The sequence below is a fragment of the Malaclemys terrapin genome, chromosome 11, assembly GCF_027887155.1.
Source record: "Malaclemys terrapin pileata isolate rMalTer1 chromosome 11, rMalTer1.hap1, whole genome shotgun sequence".
Taxonomy (NCBI): Eukaryota; Metazoa; Chordata; order Testudines; family Emydidae; genus Malaclemys; species Malaclemys terrapin.
Window position 1 is genome coordinate 17,090,281 of NC_071515.1, and position 26,279 is coordinate 17,116,559.

At 47.1% G+C, this 26,279-nt stretch overlaps 1 long non-coding RNA gene across 2 annotated transcripts in view; it reads right to left on the reverse strand.

Annotated features, from left to right (window-relative positions):
* Positions 1–8,410: 8,410 nt before the first annotated feature.
* LOC128845685 (uncharacterized) overlaps positions 8,411–26,279 on the reverse strand; it is a 43,950-nt gene continuing 26,081 nt past the window's right edge. For both annotated transcript variants that reach the window (XR_008446703.1, XR_008446702.1), the window contains 2 exons: positions 9,570–9,751; positions 8,411–8,797 (listed from right to left, as the gene is read on the reverse strand). This is a non-coding gene — a long non-coding RNA (uncharacterized LOC128845685). The remainder of the gene's footprint in view (positions 8,798–9,569; positions 9,752–26,279) is intronic.

The window sequence follows — 26,279 nt, forward strand, 5'->3', positions numbered from 1 at the left end:
TAAGGCACCTGGTATTGGGCAGGATACTGGACTAGATGGACCATGCTCTGATTAAGTGTGACAATCCCTATGTGCCTATGTTTTAACCTGTTTCTGAATCATGTGTGTATAGCAAGCATGAAATTTCAGTTACATTCATGCACCTGAGCAAAATGTATTTAAATGGGTGTGGCAGGGTAGTAGCTCACCGCTGTGGCGCCTCCTCCTGGTCGTCTTGGGGAATTAGTTTTAGCCAGTAGAGCGCCCTCTTTGGGTGGCGTCCCGCCTGTCGTCTCACCGTCGTTGGGTGTGCGGGTTTGCGCTGCTCTCCACGTATGGCATCCTCTTCCGGAGCACTGCCCTCCGACAGTGTTCCCTGGTCCATTCACACCCCCTTCCGGGGGGTGGTGGTTAAACAACAGCCCCACACCCTCGAGTCCGATCCTCACAGTCCAGGACCTGGTGTGGTTCTGACCGGCCACTCCCTGCGGCCCGTGGCTGTGCATGGGGCAGCACAGCAAACAAAGGGGGGAAAAGGGGGGGGGGGGACTCAGGTCCACCCACTACTCTGAGTCCCGGTCCAGAGGCCCTCGGGTGACAGTCTCACTGTCTTCCTTCTCCTTCCTCCTCTGACTATCCCTCTGGACCGCTTCCCCAACAGCCCTTTGCTACGCTAGGCCTCCTCCTCCCAGGCCTGCCGCCTAGCAGGCTATGGAGTAGGGCCTTCTCCCACTCTCTCAGGCTGGCCTGCACTGCGCTGTCCGTGGTGCTGGTCTCCCAGCTCTGGAGACAGACCTTCCCCTCTGAAGGCCTGGGACAGACTGACTGCTCCTGCTCTGGGCAGCCTTTTATATGGCTAAGCCGGGCCCTGATTGGCTGGCTACAATCTGCCTTCTGATTGGCTCCCAGTAAGCCCTTCCCTGATTGGCTATGTGTCTGCGCAGGCACCTAGGCCTGCTGCAGCCCACCCTCTCTGGGTGTGGGGCAATCGCCCCACCACACACCCTCCCCCTTAAGAACCTTCCCGGGGGGCGGGGTATCCTAATCGGCCTAATGTTCAGGAGCTCGGAACTTAGCCTTTATCCCACAGTGGCTTGTCTTACCGGCTCAAAGTCTAGAAACTTAGCCCTTGTCACTGGGCCTTATGGCCTACTGGCCCCAAAGTCCCGGAAATTAGTCTTTGCCAACGGGCAACCCGGCTTATCCACCGTCTCAGCGGGGGGGTCCCACTGAAACACGCTGAGGCTTACCGGGTCCGACGTACCAGTCCGTCTCTTCCCTTAAGCTGCCTCCTATCTGTTCCGCTGCTGGAGTGTCCCACGGGTCTCCTGATTCTCCACGGGTCTCGTGGTCCACCACCTCGGCTGGTCCCTCCCACAGTGAGGCTCCCTCTCGACCTGGAGAAGTCGCAGTCCTCGGTGGTTCCAGGAGTGTGGGCTGGTCCTCCACCGGGGCTTCCCGCAAGGGTTCTCCTCCCACGGCCGTCTGCCTAGGCTGGGGTATGCTCCCTCCTCTTGCACTCTCTGTGCATTTGGGACACACCCCGTACGAGCGTGACGGATTCTCTGCCATCAGGGCTAACTGTTTAGGGCCTCGGCAGTTGGATGGGAGCTTGACTGCCCCCTCGCAGACCACCCCCTGCGCTAAGGATCCCCCTCCTTGATCCGATTCTTCGCCCTCCTCCCCTAGCCTGGAGAAGAAATCGGCGTTAGTATGGGCCTTACCCGGTCGGTGGAGCACCTGGAAGTCGTAAGGCTGGAGGGCAAGGTACCACCGCATAATTCTAGCGTTCGTGTCTTTCATGCTGTGGATCCATCGCAAAGGGGCGTGATCTGTGATTAATTTAAAACTATTCCCTAGCAGATAATAACGGAGGGCGTCAATAGCCCACCGTACCGCCAGGGCCTCTTTCTCTATTGTTGAGAAGTGTCTTTCTCGGGGGAACAGCTTCCGACTTAAATACAGTACTGGGTGTTCCTCCCCGTCTACTTCCTGGGAGAGTACTGCGCCTAGGCCGACTTCCGAAGCGTCTGTTTGTAATATAAACTCCTTCGTGAAGTCGGGGTGTCGTAGTACTGGTTCTTGAGTGAGCCGTTCCTTGAGTGTGTTAAAGGCTCGCTCGCATTGCGTAGTCCACTGTACCTGTCGAGGTTGGGAGTTCTTCGTTAGGTCTGACAGGGGGGCGGCTATAGATGCGAAGTCTGGTACAAAACGGCGATAGTACCCAGCTAATCCCAAAAACTGACGCACTTGTTTCTTCGTCGTGGGTGTGGGTACATCTCTGAGGGCATGTACCTTGCTAATCAGGGGTGTTAGTTTCCCCCCTCCTACCATGTATCCCAGGTAGGTCACTTCTTCTTGGCCTAAGTGACATTTCGCCAGGTTAGCTGTTAGGCCGGCCGCTCTGAGGGCTTGTAGCACTGCTGCCAGGTGGTGTAAATGGCTCTCCCAGTCAAGGCTGTAAACCACGATGTCATCTATGTACGCCGCCGCGTATTGGTCGTGGGGTTGGAGGACCTTGTTTATCAGGCGCTGAAACGTGGCTGCTGCTCCGTGCAACCCGAACGGCATGGTTACGAACTGGAAGAGGCCGAAAGGCGTAGGGAAGGCCGTCTTCGCTCGGGAGTTTGGCGTCAGTGGGATCTGCCAATATCCTTTAGTCAAATCTAAAGTTGACAGGTACTTGGCTCCTCCGAGGCGCTCTAACAGTTCATCCACTCTCGGCATTGGATAGGCATCAAAACGGGAGATAGCGTTGACCTTCCTGAAATCGATGCAAAACCGAGTCGTCCCGTCTGGTTTCGGCACTAGGACGATAGGGCTTTGCCACTCGCTCGTCGACTCCTCTACCACTCCCATCTCTAACATCGTCTCTACCTCCCGTCGCACTGTATCCCACATTTTCTTGGGCAACGGCTGGTGGTTATCCGTCACCCTCTTCCCGGGGTCGGTGGCGATATGATGACTCATTAAAGTCGTCCGGCCCGGGCGGGCCGATAAAACGTCCGGAAACTTCTCTACCACCCGTTGTAGTTGCCCCCTTTGTCTGGGGCTGAGGCCTGACCCCAGCATGGCCGGTCCGGGGTTGGGAAGGTCCCCTGCTAGGGGTCCAAGTTCCGAATCTGGGGTGGACGGGCCAATGAACATGGCTTCCTGGGTTTTCCAGGCCTTTAGAAGGTTAATGTGATAAATGCGGGTCTCTTTCCGTCGACCAGGTAGTCTGACCTCGTAATCAACTGGCCCCACTCGTCGGATCACTTCATAGGGACCCTGCCATTTGGCCAGGAGCTTCGACTCGGAAGATGGCAGTAAAAGCAGCACCCGATCACCTGGGGCGAACTTCCTCCCTCTAGCCCCTCGATTATAGAGGCGCTCCTGACCTGCCTTGGCCCGTTCCAGGTTTTCACGGGCGAAGGCCCCTAACGTTTGGAGTCGCTCCCGGAGTTGTAGTACGTATTGTGTGGTCCCAAGGACCCGCGTTTCCTGTGTTTCCCACTCCTCTTTCAGGAGGTCCAGTATTCCTCTGGGCTGCCTACCATATAGGAGCTCGAAAGGCGAGAACCCCGTCGAGGCCTGTGGTACCTCTCTTATTGCAAACAGCAGGGCCGGCAACAAGGTGTCCCAATGTGAGGGGTCCTCCTCCACAAACTTCCGCAACATGGCTTTTAGCGTACCATTGAACTGCTCTACCAAGCCATCGGTCTGCGAGTGGTACACCGATGTCCGGAGGGTCCGGATATGGAGGAGGCGACATAGCTCGGCTATTAACTTGGAGGACACATTGGTGCCCTGGTCCGTCAATATTTCCCCGGGTATCCCAACCCGGGCGAAAATCTTTACCAGTTCACCCGCAATGGTCGGTGCTGTCGCTGTCTTTAGGGGAACGGCTTCGGGATAGCGTGTTGCGTAGTCCACGACTACTAGTATAAAGCGGTTCCCTGTCTTGCTTCGCTCAAGGGGGCCGACGAGGTCCATCCCGATCCGTTCAAAGGGTACCCCCACGACTGGCATGGGTACCAGGGGTGCAGGAGCTACCCCTTTCGGTCCGGCTCTCTGGCATTCTGGGCACGAGGCGCAAAAGTCTGCCACTTCCCGGTGGATGCCTGGCCAGAAAAACCGGCGGGCCACCCTCTGTAGGGTCTTCTCGCGTCCCAGGTGTCCGGCCCAAGGGTTTGCGTGGGCTAAGTGGAGGAGGCCGGCTCGCAGTCTCCGGGGGACCAACAGCTGGTGGAACGTCTCTCGGGTCTGGGGTTCCTGCGCTATTCGGTACAGGCGGTCCTGCCATACCTCAAAGCGGGGGCCCTGCGGAGTCCGTCCCGTCCCGTCCCCCTCAACAGCAGGGTTGGTGGCTTGTTCCCAGGCTCGGCTTAGGGTTGGGTCTTCCAGTTGCTCACGTAAGAAGTCCCCGTCGCGCTCTAACTCTACCCGGGCGTCCTCCACCGAACGGGGCCTGTCTCCAGGACAACTCGCAGGGGTCTCCGCCGTCGAGGAGGTCCCCTCGCCGGGGTCATGTCTTAGCCTGCTCCCAAGCAGCCCCATTCCCGGTGCTATAGTCCTGTCTGGTCGGGGCTTGGGTGGCTGATATCTTAGGAGGACCTCTCCAAAGCCGGGCCAATCTCGTCCCAACACCACCGGGTAGGCCAGCCTAGGGGCCACTCCTACTCGGAGACCCTCCTCCCGGCAGCCTACTCCCATCTTGACCCAGGCTGTGGGATACTGGCGGATGTCTCCATGCACACACTGCAGGTAGATCGGGGGCCCCGAAAGATTGAGGTTCGGGACCAGCCCCTCTCGTATGAGGGTCTGACTACACCCTGAATCTACGAGGGCATTGGTGGGGTTCCCTTCAACCTGGACCGGGACTATCAATTTTCTTACCCCTTTCTTCCGTGCCCGTTGTCCGGCCATCCAGGCCTGCCCGTAGCTGCAGTCCATAAAAGGGCAATCTCGCCGGAAATGTCCCTCTTGACCGCAGCCCCAGCACCTCTCTCGGGTTTCGGCTGGGCTTGGGCCTCCTCCGGGGGGGCCTGTTCGCTCCGGGGGCTGTTGCTCCCTTCGAGTCACCACCGGCAATAACTTGGGTCGGGGTTCAGGGTTGGGAGGTCTCGGGTGCCGATGGCTGTTGCCTGCCAGTGGTCCAGAGGCTCCCGCCCCACGAGGGTTCCCCTTCTCTGCGCCGCCCTTGCAACCAAGGCTCTCGGCTGCTCGGGGTGGTGCCTCCGCCCCCTTGGCCGATAAGTAGTCCTCCATTAAGGCCACTGCTGCGGAGAGGGTGGCCGGTTGATGCCGTCGCACCCAGGCCCTCCCTCCCGGGGGTAGGATCTGGGTGAACTGCTCTAAGGCTACCAGCTCCGCCACCTGGGGTCCCGTCAGGCCCTCTGGGTCCAACCATCTCCAGCAGTGGTCCCGGATGCGTTGGGCCACGGCGCGGGGTCGGGCCCCCGGAGGATATTGTTCCTTACGGAGACGTTGTCGGTAGGTCTCTGGGCTAATGCCGGTGTGGTCTAGGATGGCTGCCTTCACTCGGGTGTACTCGAGCGCTTCCCGGGGGTCGAGGCTCCGATATGCGGCCTGAGCCTGCCCCGTCAAATAAGGGGCTAGTAACGTAGCCCAATGTTCTGAAGGCCACCGGGCGGCGGTTGCCACCCGTTCAAATGTCACCAGATAGGCCTCTGGGTCGTCCTCAGGCCCCATCTTGGTGAGGCGTACCGGTAGTGCTCCTGGGTTATCCCCCAGTCCGGTCCCCAAGGGGGCGGCAGGGGTGCCTCCCGCCGGGTGTAATAACGCGGCCATCTGTTGCACCAAATGTTCCTGCTGCACCCGCTGCTGGGTGGCCAACTCTCGAAGGAGCTGCTGCTGATTCTCTTGGTGCTGAGTCATCAGCAGCTGCTGCTGAGTGGTCATTTGCTGCAGCATTTGCATCTGCTGCTGGTGCTGCTGGGCCGACTGCTCCTGCTGCTTCTCTAGCAGCCATTTTAATAGCTTCTCAGCCTCCATATTGGGGTTCAGTGGGTTACTCCCGATTCAATCCCCACACTCTGGACCCCTTTGGTGGGTCCGGGTCTGTACCCACAATCTGGGTCGACCGTCTGTGTGCGCAAAACACTGCTCTGGGCAATAGTCCGCAGTCTTGGCGCTGGCCCCTCGTATCAGGGGCGGACCGCTATGCCCGCATTCTCCACCACGTGTGGCAGGGTAGTAGCTCACCGCTGTGGCGCCTCCTCCTGGTCGTCTTGGGGAATTAGTTTTAGCCAGTAGAGCGCCCTCTTTGGGTGGCGTCCCGCCTGTCGTCTCACCGTCGTTGGGTGTGCGGGTTTGCGCTGCTCTCCACGTACGGCATCCTCTTCCGGAGCACTGCCCTCCGACAGTGTTCCCTGGTCCATTCACACCCCCTTCCGGGGGGGTGGTTAAACAACAGCCCCACACCCTCGAGTCCGATCCTCACAGTCCAGGACCTGGTGTGGTTCTGACCGGCCACTCCCTGCGGCCCGTGGCTGTGCGTGGGGCAGCACAGCAAACAAAGGGGGAAAAAGGGGGGGGGGACGACTCAGGTCCGCCCACTACTCTGAGTCCCGGTCCAGAGGCCCTCGGGTGACAGTCTCACTGTCTTCCTTCTCCTTCCTCCTCTGACTATCCCTCTGGACCGCTTCCCCAACAGCCCTTTGCTACGCTAGGCCTCCTCCTCCCAGGCCTGCTGCCTAGCAGGCTATGGAGTAGGGCCTTCTCCCACTCTCTCAGGCTGGCCTGCACTGCGCTGTCCGTGGTGCTGGTCTCCCAGCTCTGGAGACAGACCTTCCCCTTTGAAGGCCTGGGACAGACTGACTGCTCCTGCTCTGGGCAGCCTTTTATATGGCTAAGCCGGGCCCTGATTGGCTGGCTACAATCTGCCTTCTGATTGGCTCCCAGTAAGCCCTTCCCTGATTGGCTATGTGTCTGCGCAGGCGCCTAGGCCTGCTGCAGCCCACCCTCTCTGGGTGTGGGGCAATCGCCCCACCACAATGGGTTTCACAGCAAGGGATAGCTTGGACTGACATTGGAACTAAAGACTGGTCCATTTGCCCTAGGCAGAGACCTACACCCAAGGGAATTGTGATAAACCTCATGAAGAAACGGTAAAAAATGGATATTGGGGAGTTCAGTTACAGTAAGCTTCATTGGGACAATAGAATTGGCTATACACATAACAAATCCATGAATTTAGTCCCAAGATCCTTAGCTTAGTATGGCTGGGACCATCTTTGAAGTGCTCATGAAGATTTATGTGAGACAGCAAGATCATTAAAACAAGCAGGCAGAAAGATACAGACTGTGAGAAAGCGACTGATAAGAGCAAGAAAGCTGATTGACGTCAATTATCATGTTGAAACTCTAGTCTTGGAAAAAAAGAAGCTATTTGACTGTCAGCAATAGCTAAATCCTACCTTCATCTCTGCCTATTTGCCTGAGAAACATCACAGAGGTCAACACAGTGAAGGGGTGAATAAAAGATGCAAGAAAAGCCATCAAAGCTATGTAACGAATGCAACGGAAGTTGAACTAGCGAATTGGAGAAACCAGGAAGATTATTGATTGCTGAAAGTAAAAAAAAAAAAAAAAAAAGGCGGGTGGCATAAAGAATGCAGATGCCCTCTGAGCACATAGCAAATGATTTAAAATAAGCTATTACTTGCCAAATTACAAATGGACATTACATTTTAGAGAAGCGATTCTTCCATTTCTGACAACCCCCCACCCCCCCAAAAAAATAAACTTTTGAGCAGTGCCAGAACTGAACCTGCGATTAACTTTTCCGAAGGTTCTGAACCATCCACTTAACTTCTTCCCTCCCCCATTACGGCCAAGTTCTAGCAAACGCTGGAAAAAGCGGTATTAAATACCACCCAGGAGGAGTATTCTTGTGTTATTCCTGGCACAAGATTAACAGGAGCAATGACGCCATTTTGCAACAAAGCTTGTTGTCATCAGATTTTCTGTCTAAAGCCTCAACATATATGCCTTAGTCAGGCAAAAGTCCTGTTAGGTTTGTTATGCTGGCAGACCGGGTGCCAGCTCTTGCCAAGCCTTTAGGCCTCAGCCTAGCACTGCTTTACACCAGCTGAGGAGCTGGTCCATACTGTTTTGAATAAGCGATGACTTTATCAAAGCAACTTTTTCGGAGGTGCTTTGGGGAGCCTGTCATTGAACTTTGACGATGATGGCGGTTTGCGAAATATATCTAAACAAGTGAAGAGCGCACTGAAGTTTAGAAACATAACAGGGCAAGTTATGATGGATATTGTTTCTAGGCTCAAGGAGCCTGCTTCAGCTAAAGGATTCACCCCCAATGTATGGGAAGCATTGACACCAGCTAGATGATGAAAGTAACACTATGTTATTTGCATGTACTTCAGCGGCACTGCACTGGTTTATACTGGTGGAGGATCCATGATCGTGAGATTAACATGGTAGTTTTTATTTAAAAGAAATAATTCAGTTGAGTCACGGTAGAAGAGTATTCTTTTCACATCCTCTTTGAGACCTGGTTTAATTTCATTACTCTACACTGTGACCAGTGACTTTAAGTACTCTCTGGCATATTGGCCGTTATGCACACAGGCCATAGCTGACATCTCAGAAAATCCAAAGAGCCAGTTTATTTTTGTCAGACGTGTTTGTATTCTGATTTAACCATGACTGAAGCGGTGGGGAAGTTTTCCCATCTTTTCAGGCTGCAATGAGTGACAGAGGTGCAGATCAGGAGTATCTCTGGTGACACTAACAAAGTCAGTCCCTTGTAAAATGGTGGTGTCAGAGTAGAATCAGCCTCCAGACTTTTGACCTAAAGGGAAGCAAAATCAAAAATGAGGTTATAGACGAAGTACATGGTCAAAGGCAAAGGCACAGCAAGTCACCTATCTAAATTGAGCTACAGTCAGTACAGATGGGGCAATGTGGCATCTCTATTATTATAACTGTGTGTATGCGGGAACATGTGAGAAAGCAAGATCCTTTTGAACAAATTCTAGTTTATTGCAGGGAGGGGGAGAAAACTTGGCATTTAACTCAATAAGTAGCAAACTGTAAATAGTATTTTTATAGGCAATTATGTCTGATAACTCTCCAGGGGTCTTGGAACACATAATCACTATGAAGTTGATGAGCATGCTTGTCTTATGCCAGGAGACACTGTGAAATGAGTTAAGAGAACTATACAAATATTTCTGCTCTATTCATGCATTGTATGATTAGCACTAATATATTTCTGCTGCAACTAACCTGATTCTGTCTGAATATATCAATAATTGTTTTGGGCCATTTAATACAAAACATAAGTTGTGCTGTGTGACGCTGGGAGACCAGGTGCCAGCTCATGCCAAGGCCCCGAGGCCTCACTGAACACTGACAGATGCATAGCTGGAAACCTGTCCGGCTCCCCTGTGTGTTAGCATTGTTAAAATAGCTGTTATGTTGATAAGAATGTGTTTAGTGTTTAGTCATGATGAAATGCTTGTAGGATGCTGTACGTATTGATCTCACTTATAACATCTGTAACCCATTGTATAAAGTTCTACTGAGTGGTTGCATTGTAAACCCCTGTACCTTTAACTCACCAAACAGAAAAGAAGCATTAATTGGTGTAAAACGCTGGCTTCCTACAGAAGATGTTAGGTCCTGCCCACAAGAGGATCCATTGAAACCAAATGAGCCATTGTGAACATCAAAGGACAAAGACCTTGTTGATTGCTCCATGAAGAGGAAACCTGCACGTGAATTCATCCTATCAACTTGAGCTCTAGGGGAAGAGAATAAAATTGCCTAATAAGAAGGATCTATATAATGATGCTGCTTGGAATTTGGAGAGGGCAATATTTCTAAGCATAAGCAAGAGATCCCCAAACTGCTTAGCTTGGGTTAGCCCTAAAGGACATACAGAGCTTGCATATTACAGCAACATTTATTACCTTTTGAAACCTAAGCCTGTAGCTCATGTGTTTGTTTACCTGCTTTACCCTTGTACATAACTCTCTTGTTTCTTTTTCCTAGATAACAAATCTTTAATTAGTTTATTATGGGACTGGCTAATAGAGTTGTCTTTGGTATGCAATCTCTAAGGTACAACTGGCCTTGTCCTTTGGGACTGGAAATAACCTGCATATTGTTGTGATTTTTGGTGTAAGGGACCATCTATTGAAAAGGCAGGCTTGCTTGCATCGCAAGAGAGACCGGAGTGCCCAAGGGGACTGTCTGTGACTCCATGTTAAGGCTGTTATAGTGCTCAAGGAGTTTACATTTGTTACTGGGTTGGTGAAATCTAACTGTAGAACATACAGCCAGTTTGGGGGTTGGGCCCTGTTCCTGGCCAGTCTGCTCTGAGGTTGGCACTCACGCTTGTGAGCTACTCCAGACGCCCAGGCATCTGGTCCCCTTTGTGGAGATACATTTTTTCCATAACAAGCATCAGCGTATTTATGTCGCGACTTTACCACTGTGATGCCAACAAGCTGTTCATTTAATATGTTCGAAATTCCAGGAACTAGCATGCTCAGCAAAGGTGCCAGTAGATCTCATGCTGGTTGTAATGAGTTTATGCAGGAGACATGGGAACACATGAGTTTCCAAGAAGCCAAAGAGCACATATAAGCAGGAAAAAAACCCACCACAGCAACGAGTCTCAGAGCCTGGGTCAACTTACTGTGGCTCTTTGGGCTTGTGCTGCAGAGCTAAAAACAGCAATGCAGACGTTCAGGCTTGCGCTGAAGACCAGGCTCTGAGATCCTCCCCCAGCACCGGGTTTCAGAGCTTGGGCTCAAGTCTGAGCCTGAATGTCTAAACTGCTATTTTTTGCTCCACAGCATGAGCATGACTCAGTTGACCCAGACGCTGAGACTCATTGCCCTGGGTCTTTTTTTTTTTTTTTTTTTGCTTTGTACATGCACCCTGAGTTACTAAGCACTACTGTTATATACATTCGCTCTATACATCAATCCTTACTGTAATAATATAGACAGTATTATGATCTTAAACAGGATCCATACATTAAACAAAATGAGTACAGCTACACACGCAAATGAACAAATGTCCATACACCTTGAGTTCCAGCTTTGTCTCTCTTGTTTACCAGTATCACACACAGTTTGGAATTCTAGTCTACACAACACACAGAGACACCTAGTGCATGAATGATATAAATGCAAGAAAATACATCTTGACACTCATTGGCCAAAACTGAGACGCCACTTAAGTATACTGTTTTGGAAATAATGGGACAATCTAGAAGCTTTCTGATGTTTAGAATATTAAAGGGAATAATTATTATTTTATTATTCTTAAACTGTATATATTTGGCCAGAGATTGATATGATGCTTTACTAACATACAGTACTACACATTTCATGTGCTGATAGTTTGCCAATCTAAGATAAATGGAAAACAAATACAAGACAATATGGAGGGCATTCCAGGGATGGGAAAGCAGGGAGAGATTAATGGAGTAGGGAAAAGGTGATTAAAGCATTCCTGGAAAAAGTGGGTTTTACCATGAGAAGTTTGGCAGAGTGGGAGATTATTCCAGGTATAGAATAACATGACAGAGAGCAAGAAGCCAAGAATGAAAATAGAGGTGCAGTTAAGCAAGAGGACTAGGAAAGGTGCAGGGAGCAAATAGAGTAGGTAGAAATGACATCAGAAATGTAAGTAGAGAGAGGACCTTGGTTGAGATGGTCAGTGACAGAAAAGGAAGGTGACTTGCACAGTGAATGGATTGGCAGGTTAGCAGCACCAGCCTGATTTTCCACTCCATTACACCAGTGTATCAGAGCGGAAGACCAGGCCTAGTAGGCCTGACTAAGTCTGGTGTAAATCAGAAGTAACTCCAGTGAAGTCACTGGAATTACAGATGTGTAACACTGCGAGTGACAGAAATCAGAATGAGGCCCTCTGAGCTGGTCCACACGCAGACTCACACGGATATCACTCAGTTTGTTCTCATTCACACCGTTTGGGTATTTTGGTGTAAATCTGCATGTGGACGCTCATTTTATGGCATAAAAGCATCTTCACCAATATTAGAGTGGAGTAGGAAATGCTTTTCCCATCCTGTGAACATTTTCTAGTGGCCTTCCGTACATTTTATCACAGTCCCACGTCTATTAGTGCCGTTCCTTCTTTGCTCAAAGAGATAGCGTTCCCTTTCATATCTGTGTTGAGTCATGTATAATGATATCCAGAGATCAACCTTATAATGACTTGTGACCCACGATGGATGCTGTACAATAAACAACAGTCACTAATACCTTGGCAGTCCTGCAGGAGCAGGGCAGGAGCATACTTATATGTTACCGATAATTGGACTGATTCATCACAGGGATAGAAGGTTATTTTTGTTTTCATTTTTCAAATTTTGTTATGCTAATGACTTGTAATTATATACATTTCTCATCTGAAAGGAGCTTAAAACACTTTATAAACTGATTTGCCAATTGGGGGCCAAGCGTTCCCAATAAATGCGCAGCATGGTCAGTGCTGCAAAATAACTTCTGGGTACATTTTTAAATGAAAGCAAAAGGGGGCTAGAGCAGGGGACTTGAAATCTGGGTTCTGTTCCTGAGTAAGGCCTTGTCTACACTGCAAGTGCTTTGTCAGTATAGTTAAATCAGCAGAGCCCCTAGAGTAGACCTAGCTGATGCCGACAGGAAGAGTTTTTCTGTTCACATAGACCAGGTCTACACTACAGACAGGGCAGGCTCCAGGCACAAGCCGACCAAGCACGTGCTTGGAGTGGCACCTTATAAGGGGCGGCCAATGTTGGGGTGGTGGGGGGTGCTCGCGGTGTTTTTGTTCGCGGGGTGGCGCTCGAGGGCTGGGGGTTTTTTCGGTGGCATGGTGCCGGGGGGGGGGGTGCAGGGGCTTCAGCGGCGCGGCACTGGGGGGGCGGGGGCGGGGGCTTTGGCGGCCCGGCGTGGCGCTCAGGGGGTTTGGGCGGCCCGGCGCAGCACTCTGGGGGGGCAGGGGTTTGGGCAGCCCAGTGCAGCACTGGGGGAGGGACAGGGGTTTGGGCGGCGCGGTGCTCCAGGGGTTTGGGCGGCCTGGCGCAGCACTCGGGGGGTGAGGATTGGCCGGCGCGGCGCGGCCCGGCGCTCGGGGGCGGGGTTTGGTGGCCCGGCGCGGCGCTCAGGGGGGGGTTCGGCTGCCCAGGGCTCCGGGGGTTTTGGGTGACCCGGTGCTCAGGGGAGTGTTGGGGTTTGGGGGGCCCGGCGCGGCAATCGGGAGGGGCGGGGGTTTCGGCGGCCTGGCGTGGCTCTGGGAGGGAGGGGGGTCGGCGGTGCAGCACTGGGGGGTGGGGTGTTACAGCGAGGCGGCACTCTTCTTTTTTGCCTGGGGCGGCAAAAAAGTTAGTGCTGGCCCTGACTGCAGACCTAGAGTGATATAATTATGTCACTCACAGATGTGAAAAATTCATACTCTTGAGCAATGTAGTTATACCAATATTAAACCCCTGTGTAGACAGAGATTCTCCCAACGACAGCCACCGCCTCTCAGGGAGGTGGATTATCTATACCGACTTTCTCCCATCATCACAGGCACGTCTTCACTTAAGTGCTACAGCAATGCTGGCTAAGGGGTGTGGCTTTTTTATGCCTCTCACTGCGCCAACAAAACTTTGTAGTGTAGGCTTGGCCTTAACCACTGACTTGCTGTGTGAGCCCAGGAAGATCACAAGTTGGACAGTGATCAGTGAAGGAGGTAGCTATCACATGCTTTTATCCTCGTTGTTGAATATGTGGTATCCCTGTGGTACTCAGAGATGTATGTATAGAAGTGCACACTAGAAGCCATCTGCAATGCACAACAACGCATCAGTATATTCACAGACAAATGAAAAGCAAACCTGCCAGAAAGCTTCTTGCTAACACTCTTTCAGTACATTTAGTCTAACAAGTTGAACGTAGGGATGAAACAAAAACAGAAAAATGCCAACTGCACACATTATTGGTTGTTTATGCTAAACTGTGCTTAATTTTCCATAGAAAATTATTAGATCTTGCCTGGGTTATACAAAATATGAGCTGTGATGATTTTCACTGCAGTCATTGATGGAGTATTTGTTATTTGCTTATTCATATATATGATCATTACTTGAGCCCTAGGGCTGGTTGAATAATAACATAACTGATCAGGGAAATGTTTGCAATTCAAAGTGTTGAGTTCAGTTTGTGACGATGTGATGCTGTGTATAAGAAAGATGGCCATTTGTAGCATTGTTGCTACCACTGTTATACAATTGCAACAAATCTTGTGCAATATAAGTCATGTAAGGTGTCAATGGAAAAGTTACAGTCTATCAAATATGGTTCTCCTGGTTAAATCCATGTACCTTGCATCTAAAGTGCTGAATACTGGCTGTCAATTTACAGCTTATACACGAGTTGTATTCCTGGGTATCACCCACCAGATAAAATGTACATAAAAGCTAGACAGCTGTGTGTCGATGGCCCATTAAGGACACCTCACTTTAACAATGAGCCCCTGAAGAAACTCATGCCTGTGGATGCCTCAGAAAGAATATGGGCAATGACTGCCCCTGTGAGGCATCATAGCATGTAGGGGCATGTGATAAGCTCATGTGACCCTGGACACCTTCTTGGGCCAGTAATTTCCCATGCGGGCTGAGAGCTTTGACACAGTAAAATTCCATGCACATGGAAAAGGCTATAAAAAGGCACCTGAGATAACTCCATTTCATCTTCATTTCCCTGGATTGGCTTTCCAAAAAGGAAGCATTGGACAAGAACTGATGACCCCCAATATGTTTGGGCAACTCCAAAAAGGCTTTTGCAAGCTAACAGTTTATTCCATCACTGTTGTGATCCTGATCTATAAACACTAAAAAAATCACTTGTATGTATATGATTTATTAACCACTTATAACTCTCTTCTTTTCTTTTCTTATTAAACCTTTAGTTTTTAGTTACATCAGTGTAACTTTTAGTTACAGTGGCATCAGCATGATTACTGGGTAAGATCTGAGTTACATATTGATTAGAAGGCCCCTATATTTGATTAAATTGGTTTTCAGTAACCACTCACCATAAAGCCCAGTGTCTGGGTGGTGAGCCAAGGCCTGGAATGCCTAAGGAGACTGCCTTTTTGGCTTCTTGTTAACCAATTTGGTGAGACAGAAGTTCACTTTTGCTCCTGACTTGGTATAGTCTAATGATTGAATAACCACCAATTTGGGGTTTAATCTGCCCTATTTTTCAGCAGTCTGCCCTGAATTTGGTATTCTCAGCTGCAACCCATTGAGGCACAGTGACAGATGATTCCTGGGGCTATGGGGTTAATTGTTCACAAATATTCAGATGACCACTGAAAAGCCAGAAAGGTTCATGAGTTTGATCACAACGTGTGATTCATCTGAAATACTGTGCTAGAAACATGTTACATGTTATCCTTAATATGTCTGCTTCTGCAACGTTAAAATCAATGGTAGTTTTGCCATTCATTTTGATGGGATCAGGATTGGTCTCTACCTGCCACTACTGATTCTCCTGTTCAGAAAGTTTGATTTATTCAGATAGGGAGCAGAAATAATACATGTGACTTAAGAGACTAACGATATACCATAAAGAATGAACAAATATTTCAATCCCAGTAAAAAAGAATGGAAAAGCGGATGCAGGATTCAATCAATAAAGAATTAAATGATGGGAATTTATTTAACACCAATCAATGTTGTTTTATACGAGGTTTTGTCAAACAAACCTGATTTCATTTTTTGATGAGATTACAAGAATGCTTGATCAATGTGTAGATGCAATATACATAGACTTTTGCAAGGCATTTGACTTAGTACCATATGATAGTCTGATTAAAAAATTAGCACAAGGCAACATCAATAAAGTACATGTTAAATGGATTAAGAAATGAGTAACTGACAGATTTCAACAACCAGCTGTCAATGGGAAATCATCATTGAATGGGGGTGTTTCTTGTGGGGTTCCGCTGGGATCTGTACTAGGCGTGATGCTATTCAATATTTTTGACAGTTATCTGTACGTAAATATAAAATTGCTCATAAAAATTGCAATGACATACAGATTGTCAGACTGGTAAATAATGATCAGGACAGGACAGTCATGCAGAGAATTTGGATCATTTGGGCCCATTCAAACAAAATGTATTCCAGTATAGGCAAATGCAAGGTCATAAATGTAGGACCAAGGAATGTAGTAGGCCTTACCTACAGAATGGGGGCTTTTATCCTAGAAAGCAGTGACTCTGGAAAGGATCATGAAGTCACAGTGGACAAACCATTCAATGTGAGCTCCCAGTATGATGCAGTATCAAAAAGGGCAAATGCAATCCATGGATATATAAACAGGGGAGTACTGAATAGGAGTAGATTTTTACCGCTGTATATGGTTTTGGTGAGACCAGTATTGGAATACCTGTACTACATCCAGCTCTGGTTTCCACATTTTAAAAAGGATGTTGAAAAATTGTAGAGGATGCAGAAAAGAGAAACAAAAATGACCTGAATGCAGGAGAAAATACCTCACAGTGAGGAACTTAAAGAACCCCATTTGTTTATCTTATCAAAAAGAAGATTGAGAGATGACTTCATTACAGAGTGCAAGTACTTTCATAGGGAGAAAATGCTGGGTACTAAAGGGCCCTTTCATTGACTGGAGAAAGGCATAACAAGAACCAATGGCTGGAAGTTAACACCAGACAAATTCAAATATAAAGAAGACACATTTTTAACGGTGAGGGTGATTAATCATTGGAACAAACTACCAAGGAAAGAGGCAGATTCTGCATCTCTTGAAATCTAGACTGGAAGATATGCTTTAGTCAATCACAAGATATTGGGATCAACTGAGTGATTCCATGGCCTGGATCATACAGGAACTCAGACTTCTTGGTCTTAAAAATCTATGCATCTCATAGTCAGTTACATGAAATTTCTTTATATGAATGCTTGAGCCAATAACTGCAAGTGACAAATATATTTCTTACAGTATATATCTGAGCACAACTGTAAGATTCATTACAAACAAATCGGCATCAATGATAAATGTAATGAGATGTGTTTCATGTCGTGAATATTCAGTGAATATCTATAAATAATGCATAATATGACCCCATGAACCAAATTCATTACTGTCTATCTCTGAATCAAAATGCTTATAATTGTGCACTCCTCCAATTATAGCTAAACTCTGTCCTGTTTACCTTCTAAAGGAGAGAAATGCATTTACATTTGGGTTTTTTCCCCCAGGAAGTTTCAAGTGCAATTGTAGTCTTTAATGTGGCTGAATAGGATTCCATGTTTATTATGACTCAGTGGTGTCCTGATGATCTGTGTTCCGTTCCAGACTACAAGAGTATGTGCTAATGTTATAACAAGGGTATCGGGGACAGTGTACATTCTGTAAAGGTTTTGATGAGCTCTTAAAGAGCATTTGGGATGTCTGTTATTCACACTGAGTTGTGCAGGCTTCTCAAGCGAGTGATAATGGAAATGTAACATCCAACCCATAGCTCAAGTATATGTATTACACATAGTTGCATTATTTTGATCACCCTCTACCTTTATAGTTTCACTCCACTTTTCTCCCTCTGAAAAAATATTAGTTACCATGGAAACTATCTTGTTAATTCAAGCCAAGCTTGGTGACATCCACAAGTTCAGTGTAAAAGTGTGTGGGTTTACATGTAGATAGCCAAAGAGTGGCCTAATGTAACTAGTAGTGAGTGAGTGAGAGAGAAAGAGAGGCTGAGACATACAGGAGCTGGAGTGGGTGGAAGAGGAGGGGGGTAGAGAATGGAGAAGAAGAGGACAGAGACAAGCTGGAGGACTGGGCAGAAGGGTCTATAACCACTAGATAATACTCCCTTACAGAAACTGGAAATGAACCCAGGATTCTCAAATCTCAACATTTCTCTGCTGTCTGACAAACAGCTGTGATGCCCACAGGCAAAACATGTCTCTTCCCTCTCTAGTGATACAGGATAACAGCCTACTATTATTACCAGCTAGTTCAAGTGGTAGAGGTCTGTGTTATGGCTCTGAAAGTCCCAACCTTACTGATATCCCATGTGGGGTCAATATGGTTCCAGCAGATGGCACTGCTGTTTTTTCAGGGTTTGGTTTTTTTTTTTAAATGTAGGGGGTTATATTTAAAAAAAAACCCTACACTAAGACAACATTAAGGTTGCAAAGTAAAGCAATTAGAATCTAGGCAATGCCAAAACTAAGGTTTCTGGTGAAACTTTCATTTGCCTCCTTGTGCACATGCGTTGCAATGCAGTCTTTAATGATGTAATCACATGCTATTTTTCCCACAGGCCCGCGGCCTCACTTTGTGTAAGGAACACACTTGAGAATTTTGCAATCTGTGAACAGGAAAAAAGATGAAGTTAATCTATGAAATAAGTAATGAATTATGAATAATTTGCCCAGTTCTACATAGGAAAGCACTTAAGTGTGTGCTTCAATCCATCCCTACTTAGGGCAGGACTTAACTATCTTGGTTTCCATGGGACTTAAGAACATGCTGAAGTGCTGTCCTGAAAAGGGACATTTTGAATCCAGGCCTATATAACCTTTGTTCATCCAAAACCAGAATGTTGGCCGTCAATTAAATTGGTCTGATTAGAAGACAAGGAAAGTTGCCCGTATTGAGACACCTTACCTACTTCGTCTTCTCTGCTGCTTCATGAGCAAGGCTGAAATGATCAATTATGAACAGAGAGAAACATAAATAGAAACTAATGGGTTTTCTCAGAGGATACACTTGTATCTCTGTCTCCCCAGGACAAAAATAGTAAAACAACTTCTTTTATCCATGTCATTACTTTCCTCTGCTATTAGCACCTTTGTTATAAAGGACTGCAGTGAATCAAGAATGTGCATTCTTCAACTGTTAGATGAATCAATGGTCATAAAAGATGGCTTCCCACGGCACTTTTCTGTCTGCCTTCACTGAAAACTAAACCAAAGGACTGCCCTCTGTGAAGTAATCTTATTTTGATAATGAATAGATAGTAGCTGTGGCCTTGATTTCTCAGGCATCCCAAAGCACTGGGCACTGTTGCTAGGAATACACTCAGAAGTGGCAGTATAGGAGATGCATGTGCAGTTCCTCCTCTGTCAGAATGTTCAGTGCTGTTGTCTGGGCTAGCTGAACCTAGTGTGACCAGATGTCCCGATTTTATAGGGACAGCCTCAATATTTGGGGCTTCTTCTTACATAGGCTTCTATTACCCCCCACCCCCTGTCCTGATTTTTCATATTTGCTATCTGATCACCCTAGCTGAACCCCTCCACTTGCATTGAAAGTACACAAGCTCCAGCATTTTGTCTACTTCCTTCGTAAGTGAATTAGGAGACAGAATGGGCTCCTGTGGTCTCTCCCCAAATTCCAGTACTGCCCTATAGGGGGCCGCTATTATTTGGCCCAACAGTGTATTCCAGTCCAGTTTGGATGGTCTTTTTCAAATGAAGCAGAAAGCAGATGGATTTAGCTTGCAACTATAGCTGGACCCTGGGCTTGACCATTCACTGTAGCAAAGGCCACCGCTTTCTTTCCAAATGGCAGCTATAAAATACAGCCGTGACACTGGCAGGCCAGATGCCAGCTCTTGCCCAGACTGCAGGCATTAGCAAAGACCTAACAAACTCATAGCTGGAGATGAGGCCAGTTCACCTGTTAGTTTTTTGCTTAAAATAGGTAGTAATCTCCTATAAGAATGTATGCAGTGTTTAGACTCTATGAAATGCTTGGAAGTTGCTGCATGCAATAATCTCACTTGTAATGTCAGTACTCCATGCCATAAGAAAATATGTAAGTTTTGCTTTATAACTTTGAAAATGTTTGCTCCTAACTTGTAAACCCAGGCATGGGAAATCGTGTCCCCCCACCCCCATCCAGAACATCACAGTACAAAGGATTGGTTAATGGCCCTATGGCACCTGGGAAATGCTACATGCAAGGACGCTCAGCTTGTGAGCTTGGAAGGTGAGTGAAGGAAATCAAACAAAGTTGCAGGAAATTTTTCCATATTTTTGACTGTTTGACAGGGCCAGAGACTCTGAAGCGAAGCCAGAGATCCCCAGGGGCTGACTCCTCCGTATGCCCTGAAAGACACTTTGAACCGGCAGATCACTACAACTCTGTCACCCTTAGGATTTAGATGGTAACTCATATGTGTGTATATGTTTGCTTGCTTTAACCTGTAAATAACTCTCCTATTTTTCCCCCTAGTTAATAAACCTTTAGATAGTTTATTGCGGGGTTGGCTGCAGGCGTCTTTGGTGTAAGATTTAGGGTACCAGTTGATCTGGGGTAAATGACTGGTCTCTTGGGAATGGAAGCAGCCTAAATATTGTGTGATTTTTGGTGCACTTGATCATTTATCACGGGGTCCAGTTTGTCTGGGGGGTGGCAAGGTAGACTGGAGTATCTAAGGGGCCTGCCTGTGACTCCATGGTAAGACTGATACAGTGATTCAGGAATCAGAGGGGTAGCCGTGTTAGTCTGAATCTGTAAAAAGCAACAGAGGGTCCTGTGGCACCTTTAAGACTAACAGAAGTATTGGGAGCATAAGCTTTCGTGGGTAAGAACCTCACTTCTTCAGATGCAAGAAGTGAGGTTCTTACCCACGAAAGCTTATGCTCCCAATACTTCTGTTAGTCTTAAAGGTGCCACAGGACCCTCTGTTGCTTTTTAGTGATTCAGGAGTTCACACTTGTTCTGGCTTGGAGAAATCTAATTATAGACTATACCACCAGTCTGGGGTGTCTGCCCTGTTTCTAACAGTGTTCCCTGAGGTAGGCATTCACAGTTGTGAGCCAGTCCAGACAGTGTGACAACAGCTATGGGAAATGGCAGATTTTGCCAGCAGCCTTGCAACTGCTTTTCATTTGCTAAAGGGCTTCGTCCATAAACCAGCCAGCAGCTGGACATCATAGGATTTATAGGAAGTCAATTCAAACTTGCTCATCTATAACTTTTAATCCTCAGGAACTATGTGCACTTTCTGTGTAATTACTAATTATGATTATTCTATTTACCAGCAGACAGTGACAGGCAGGACTGGCACTAGAGGACTGTAGAAGAAGGGGGTTTTGTTTAGTTTATTTCAGATATCAGTTCCATTATTTCTTCTTCCCCTGGGAAAGTAAAAGAAAGGTCCTAGGTTTAATTGAAGCAGGAATTCATTAGTCACCCCGCAATAATTGCTATTATTACTCATGTCATTTTTACTAATCCTCCACATTTCTCCTAGTCTACTGTCTCCACCTATGCTGATTTATTTTAACGCATTACAACATTAACTGCGGTTCATTTTTAAGCCTCTGGGTGACCCTGGCCATATTTATAATGCCCTTGCAGGCACTGCTTATACTTGGAATCTCCTTCATGACACTTTTCCTGATGGGTATGACTGCCCTGAAACTATCAACCTTGCAGGAGCTCCTCCATCATACCAGGGGTTGGTATGCTTTTTGCTGCGGTGGCTCCTAGGTGGCATTTTACATCCCCTTTGTACAGGAATACATGACTGCATAAGGGGGAAATCATAGAGAATCAGGACCAGAAACTCTCAGTTTTATATTCCATAACTGCATTGGCAGAAAACTTAGGCCCTGATTCAGGAAAGCACTTGAACATATTTAACTTTAACTAGGTGCCTACGTCCCATTGACATCAATGAGTGCTAACCACTTGCTTAAGGCCAAGCAGAAGCTTGTGTTTAAGTGCTTTCTTAAATAGGGATGCTTTCTTGAACTTGGGCCTTACAGAACCAGTGGAAACAGAAAAAGTTGTTCCAAACATTATTTTCTAGATAAAATTGATCGAAAACAGCAAGCTAGGAGATTATCACTTTATTGTTATGAAGAAGGTAAAGATTCTAGCATTTGATGCTGGGTCTGTCGGGTCATATTCTGCCATCCTTGCTCATAATGATTAGTACTGTACTGAGTTGGCCCATTGATTTCACTGAACAAGGAACTAGCCAACCTAAGGGAGGAAGCCAGAATATGCGTCTCATTGGAATCAATGGCAGCTTAGACTGGAAGCTGGAAAAAATTAAGAAGTGAAACAAGGGCTGTTATAGCAATGGTTCAATACAGTGAGATGATGATTAGTTAGCCAGCGAAAGACGAATAGCAATTTGTTCAGAGTTACTCTCCGTTCTATTTTTTCAATTATTTTCTTTCACAGATACATGAATAGCAATGCAAATAATACTGATAAAAGAAGAGATTGCATTCTGCATGGGTGATCATAGGACAGCTAAAACATGTAATCATTTAAATCAAGAAAACAAGTTTACAATGCTATAGCAAAGCATTTAGCCCATGCTCTGGCCTGTTGAAGTCAAAAGGAACTCTGGGCCAAATCCTCATCTTATTGAAACAAATGAGAATTTTGCTACTGACTTCAGTGGGTCTGAGCTTTGGCCAGACATGTGAAACTGATCATTATTATTTCTATTAACTTAGCACCTGAAGCCCCAGCCAAGATCAAGGTCCCACTGCGGAAGGTGCTGTGCATACATATAATAAGAGACTGAAACGTTTGCATTCTAAATGGACAAGAGAGACAATCGTTCTCCTTTTTACACATTGGACAGAGAGATGAGGTCACCTGCCTAAGGTCACACAGGAACCCTGTGGAAGAACCTGGAATTGAAACCAGATCTCCTGAATCAGTCCACAAGACCATTCCTTCCTCCTTGTTAACCCCTTCGTAGAGGATTTTGTTGGAAAGGAGATTTGAATTGCAGACAGCCTAAACTGTATGTAAAATTATAAGTCCCGGTGGGCGTTATGGGTGTATAAGGAAAGCAACATCAAGTCCTAAATGTGTGTTATTTTTAAAATGAACCTGTCTTTGGAATAAAGATTGAAAATTGACTGTTGAGTAACATTTTGTTATTCTTGCGATACGCACATGACAACCCACCAAGAATTCTATAGGAATAGATTTTTAAATGTATGATTTATAAGCTCACTGATGGAGAACTAATTCTTAAATCACTGCTTAGCTGGCAGGGCTTAAAGTGAAGTATTATGCAAGTATGTATTTACTTGTCATTTACACTTTTAAGAAAGTAAAAAAAAGCCTTGAGTGAATAAAATTAACAAAGACTCAATTCCGGGTTATTTCTCAAAACTTGAAATATTTCTGGCTACAAAGGCCTATTCCTGTTGAAATAAATGGGAGTGTTACCTTTATTTTTAGTAGAGGAGAACTGGGTCCCAGCTTGGTAATAGCAGAAGCTCAGTAGAACCTAGTCGCTTTTTAGGGGCCTACGTGGACAGAATCGGTGACGTCACCGAAGAAATGCTACAGTGGTCATTAACTGGCCTCCTTGTTAGTAACCTCAGCAGAAAGACCAAGCACTAAGCTATCTTACACCTACAGAAACCGGTGCACTTTGCTGTTCATGTGCATATGTTTGGGGGGGGTGAGGCGTTTCAGTCACTGCACAAGGGCCTCTCTTCCATTGAGGCACCCTGCCTCAGTGGAGATTCGGGGGGGACAAGTGGACTAGCTACTGCATGGATCCACTATCCATTGTCCTTGAGAGAATGGAAGAATGAGTATTATGGGGCTATTCCAGCACCAGGGCAGAGGTAGAAGCTAGGGGGCAGATTCACAGCTAGTTGGGAGGATTCCTTCCCCATACAGTGAGCTTGCTACTCAGGACTTGAGCCTGTTATAGGACTGAGGCTCCAAACACATTTAATGTATTTAAAATGTGTGCAGAATAGCACTGTAGTAATAGGATAATATAATTAACACACAAAAGAGTTTGAAAGTCAGGGACATCGACATGAAGGTTCCTACATTCCCACAACAGCGCTAACGCTGCCTCTCCATCCTCACTCACCGATGCAGTGCCTAGTACCCTTTAACCAGTTTGCGAGCCCTCTAAGGGTGGTTATGCTTTTTGCACTGACCTGCACATTTTTGGGGTTTACCTCAATACGGTGCAGGGCAAACCCTGCAGAAACTGCACCATATTGGGGATAAGCACAGAAACTGTGCCAAAGAGTAGCTGGTCACTCCCAAGAATGGAAAGGAGCCCGGGCTCCTAATCCATGAAGCCAGTGGAATAGATGGACTGCAGATGCCCAGTGAAACTGAAATTAAAAAGGAAACTGCAGCCAGTGGGTCTAAGTAACTGCTATTATATAGGTTTCAGAGTGGTAGCCGTGTTAGTCTGTATCAGCAAAAACAACGAGGGGTCCTTGTGGCATCTTAGAGACTAACAAATTTATTTGGGCATAAGCTTTCATGGGCTAGACCCCACTTCATCAGATGCATGGAGTGGAAAATACAGGAGCAGGTATAAAAACATGAAAAGATGTGATTTGCCTTAGCAAGTGGGAGGTCAGTCTAATGAGACAATTCAATTGACAGCAGGGTACCAAGGGAGGAAAAATAACTTTGGAAGTGGTAATGAGCATGGCCCATTTCAGACACTTGACAAGAAGGTGTGAGTAACCGTAGGGGGAAATTAGTATGGGGGAAATTAGGTTTAGGTTTTGTAATGACCCAACCACTCCCAGTCTTGATTCAGGCCTAATCTGATGGTGTCCAGTTTGCAAATTAATTCCAGTTCTGAGAAAGCTTATGCCCAAATAAATGTGTTAGTCTCTAAGGTGCCACAAGGACTCCTCCTTGTTTTTGCTATTATATACTGTTCCAATCTCTTGCTGTAACCTGAACCTGTCCTCTGTTGAGCTGTCAAAGCTTCATTTTCCCCCTGTCAAACATTTTTAACCTTTTGTTTTTTCTTTCTAAATGAGCACTACTTAGGCCCAGTGGCTGCTGTTTGATATTATACTGCCTGTCTTCAGGACTTGAGTTAAATCAAAGGAGGCTGTAAAGAGGGGAACAAACAGGAAAGGAAACAATGGCAAAGATAAGGATCCTTAAGAGAAAAATGTGATGGGGAGTAGAAGCAGCTGTTAATTGGGAAATACCCCTGGCTGGATCCCACCAGTCTGGCACAGTTTCCTCTTCCCAAGGCTAAAAGCCTAGGATCAAAAGGGATCCTAAACCTTAAAGATGCTGGCCTAGGGAAGAAGAGGGAGGGAGGGGTTTGTCAACTGACTGAGGCTGACATCCAGCCTGATACACAGGGTATTCTCCGAGTACAGTTCTGCCAGACCTCTTGGGTAAGTGCTTGGGCAGCTAGCCTGAGCCGCCGCCGTGCTGCCATGGCCACACTGCTACTTGTAGTTGCTAGCTCAAGCAGAGGTAGTGTGTGGACGTGTACCCTTGCTGGGAATTACACCTCCCAGCTGCCATGGAGTCTCACCCTCAGCGAGAGCAAGAGAGGCGGACAGGGGGGTCAGGTGGGCTGAGGAGAGCTTACAGACACTTGCAAGGAAAAGATTAAAGTGTAGCTAAGGGGAAATATTCATTTAGGACTCTCTGTTGCTTTAACTCTTTTCTCTGCTTGCTATGTAGCTTTGGGTGAAGGAATAAATAAGCCTTTGTTTTAAAAAAACTGTTTTTGAGTCGCTTCAATCAGCCACTGGCACAAGCTCCCGGCCAAAAAGGCTCACGGGTGACAAACATGGTTGGTCTTAGAACATCCAGTCTAAGAGTGGTAGGACAACATGGTCCCACCCAGAAAGGGGAAAGTAGCAAACGGGGTGCACTCAAGAGCAATATAAAGGGTTTTAAAATGCAGCTCTCCCAGTACCTGGGACAGATGGTTTCACTGGGTACGTCCACAGTACCCGCCGGATGGGCAGGTAGCGATCGATCTAGCGGGGATCGATTTATCGCATCTCTTCTAGATGCGATAAATCGATCCCCGAACGCGCTCCCCGTCGACTCCAGAACTTCACCAGAGTGAGAGGCGGAAGCGGAGTCGACGAGGGAGCCACGGCCGTCGATCCCGCACCGCGAGGACGCGAAGTAAGTCAATCTAAGTCGATCTAAGATACGTTGACTTCAGCTATGCTATTCTCGTAGCTGAAGTTGTGTATCTTAGATCGATCCCCCCCCACGCCCGCCTAAGTGTAGACCAGGCCACTGTGGCAGGCTGTAAAAACATCACTTTGCAGAGGCTACTGAAGTCCATTATCAGCTGCAAATTTCTCTTTAGTAAATTTAATTACAGCTCAATTTTTTCTCCCCAGGTGAATTATCTTTTACTTCTGTCTCTTACACTAAAGAACAAACATAGTTTGGTGTTTATTTTTGAATATGAAAGAGTCTTCAGCCCCTCAGTTGCTTTTCCTCTGGGTTATGCTTCATTTTATTGGGTGATGAAGCTATTCT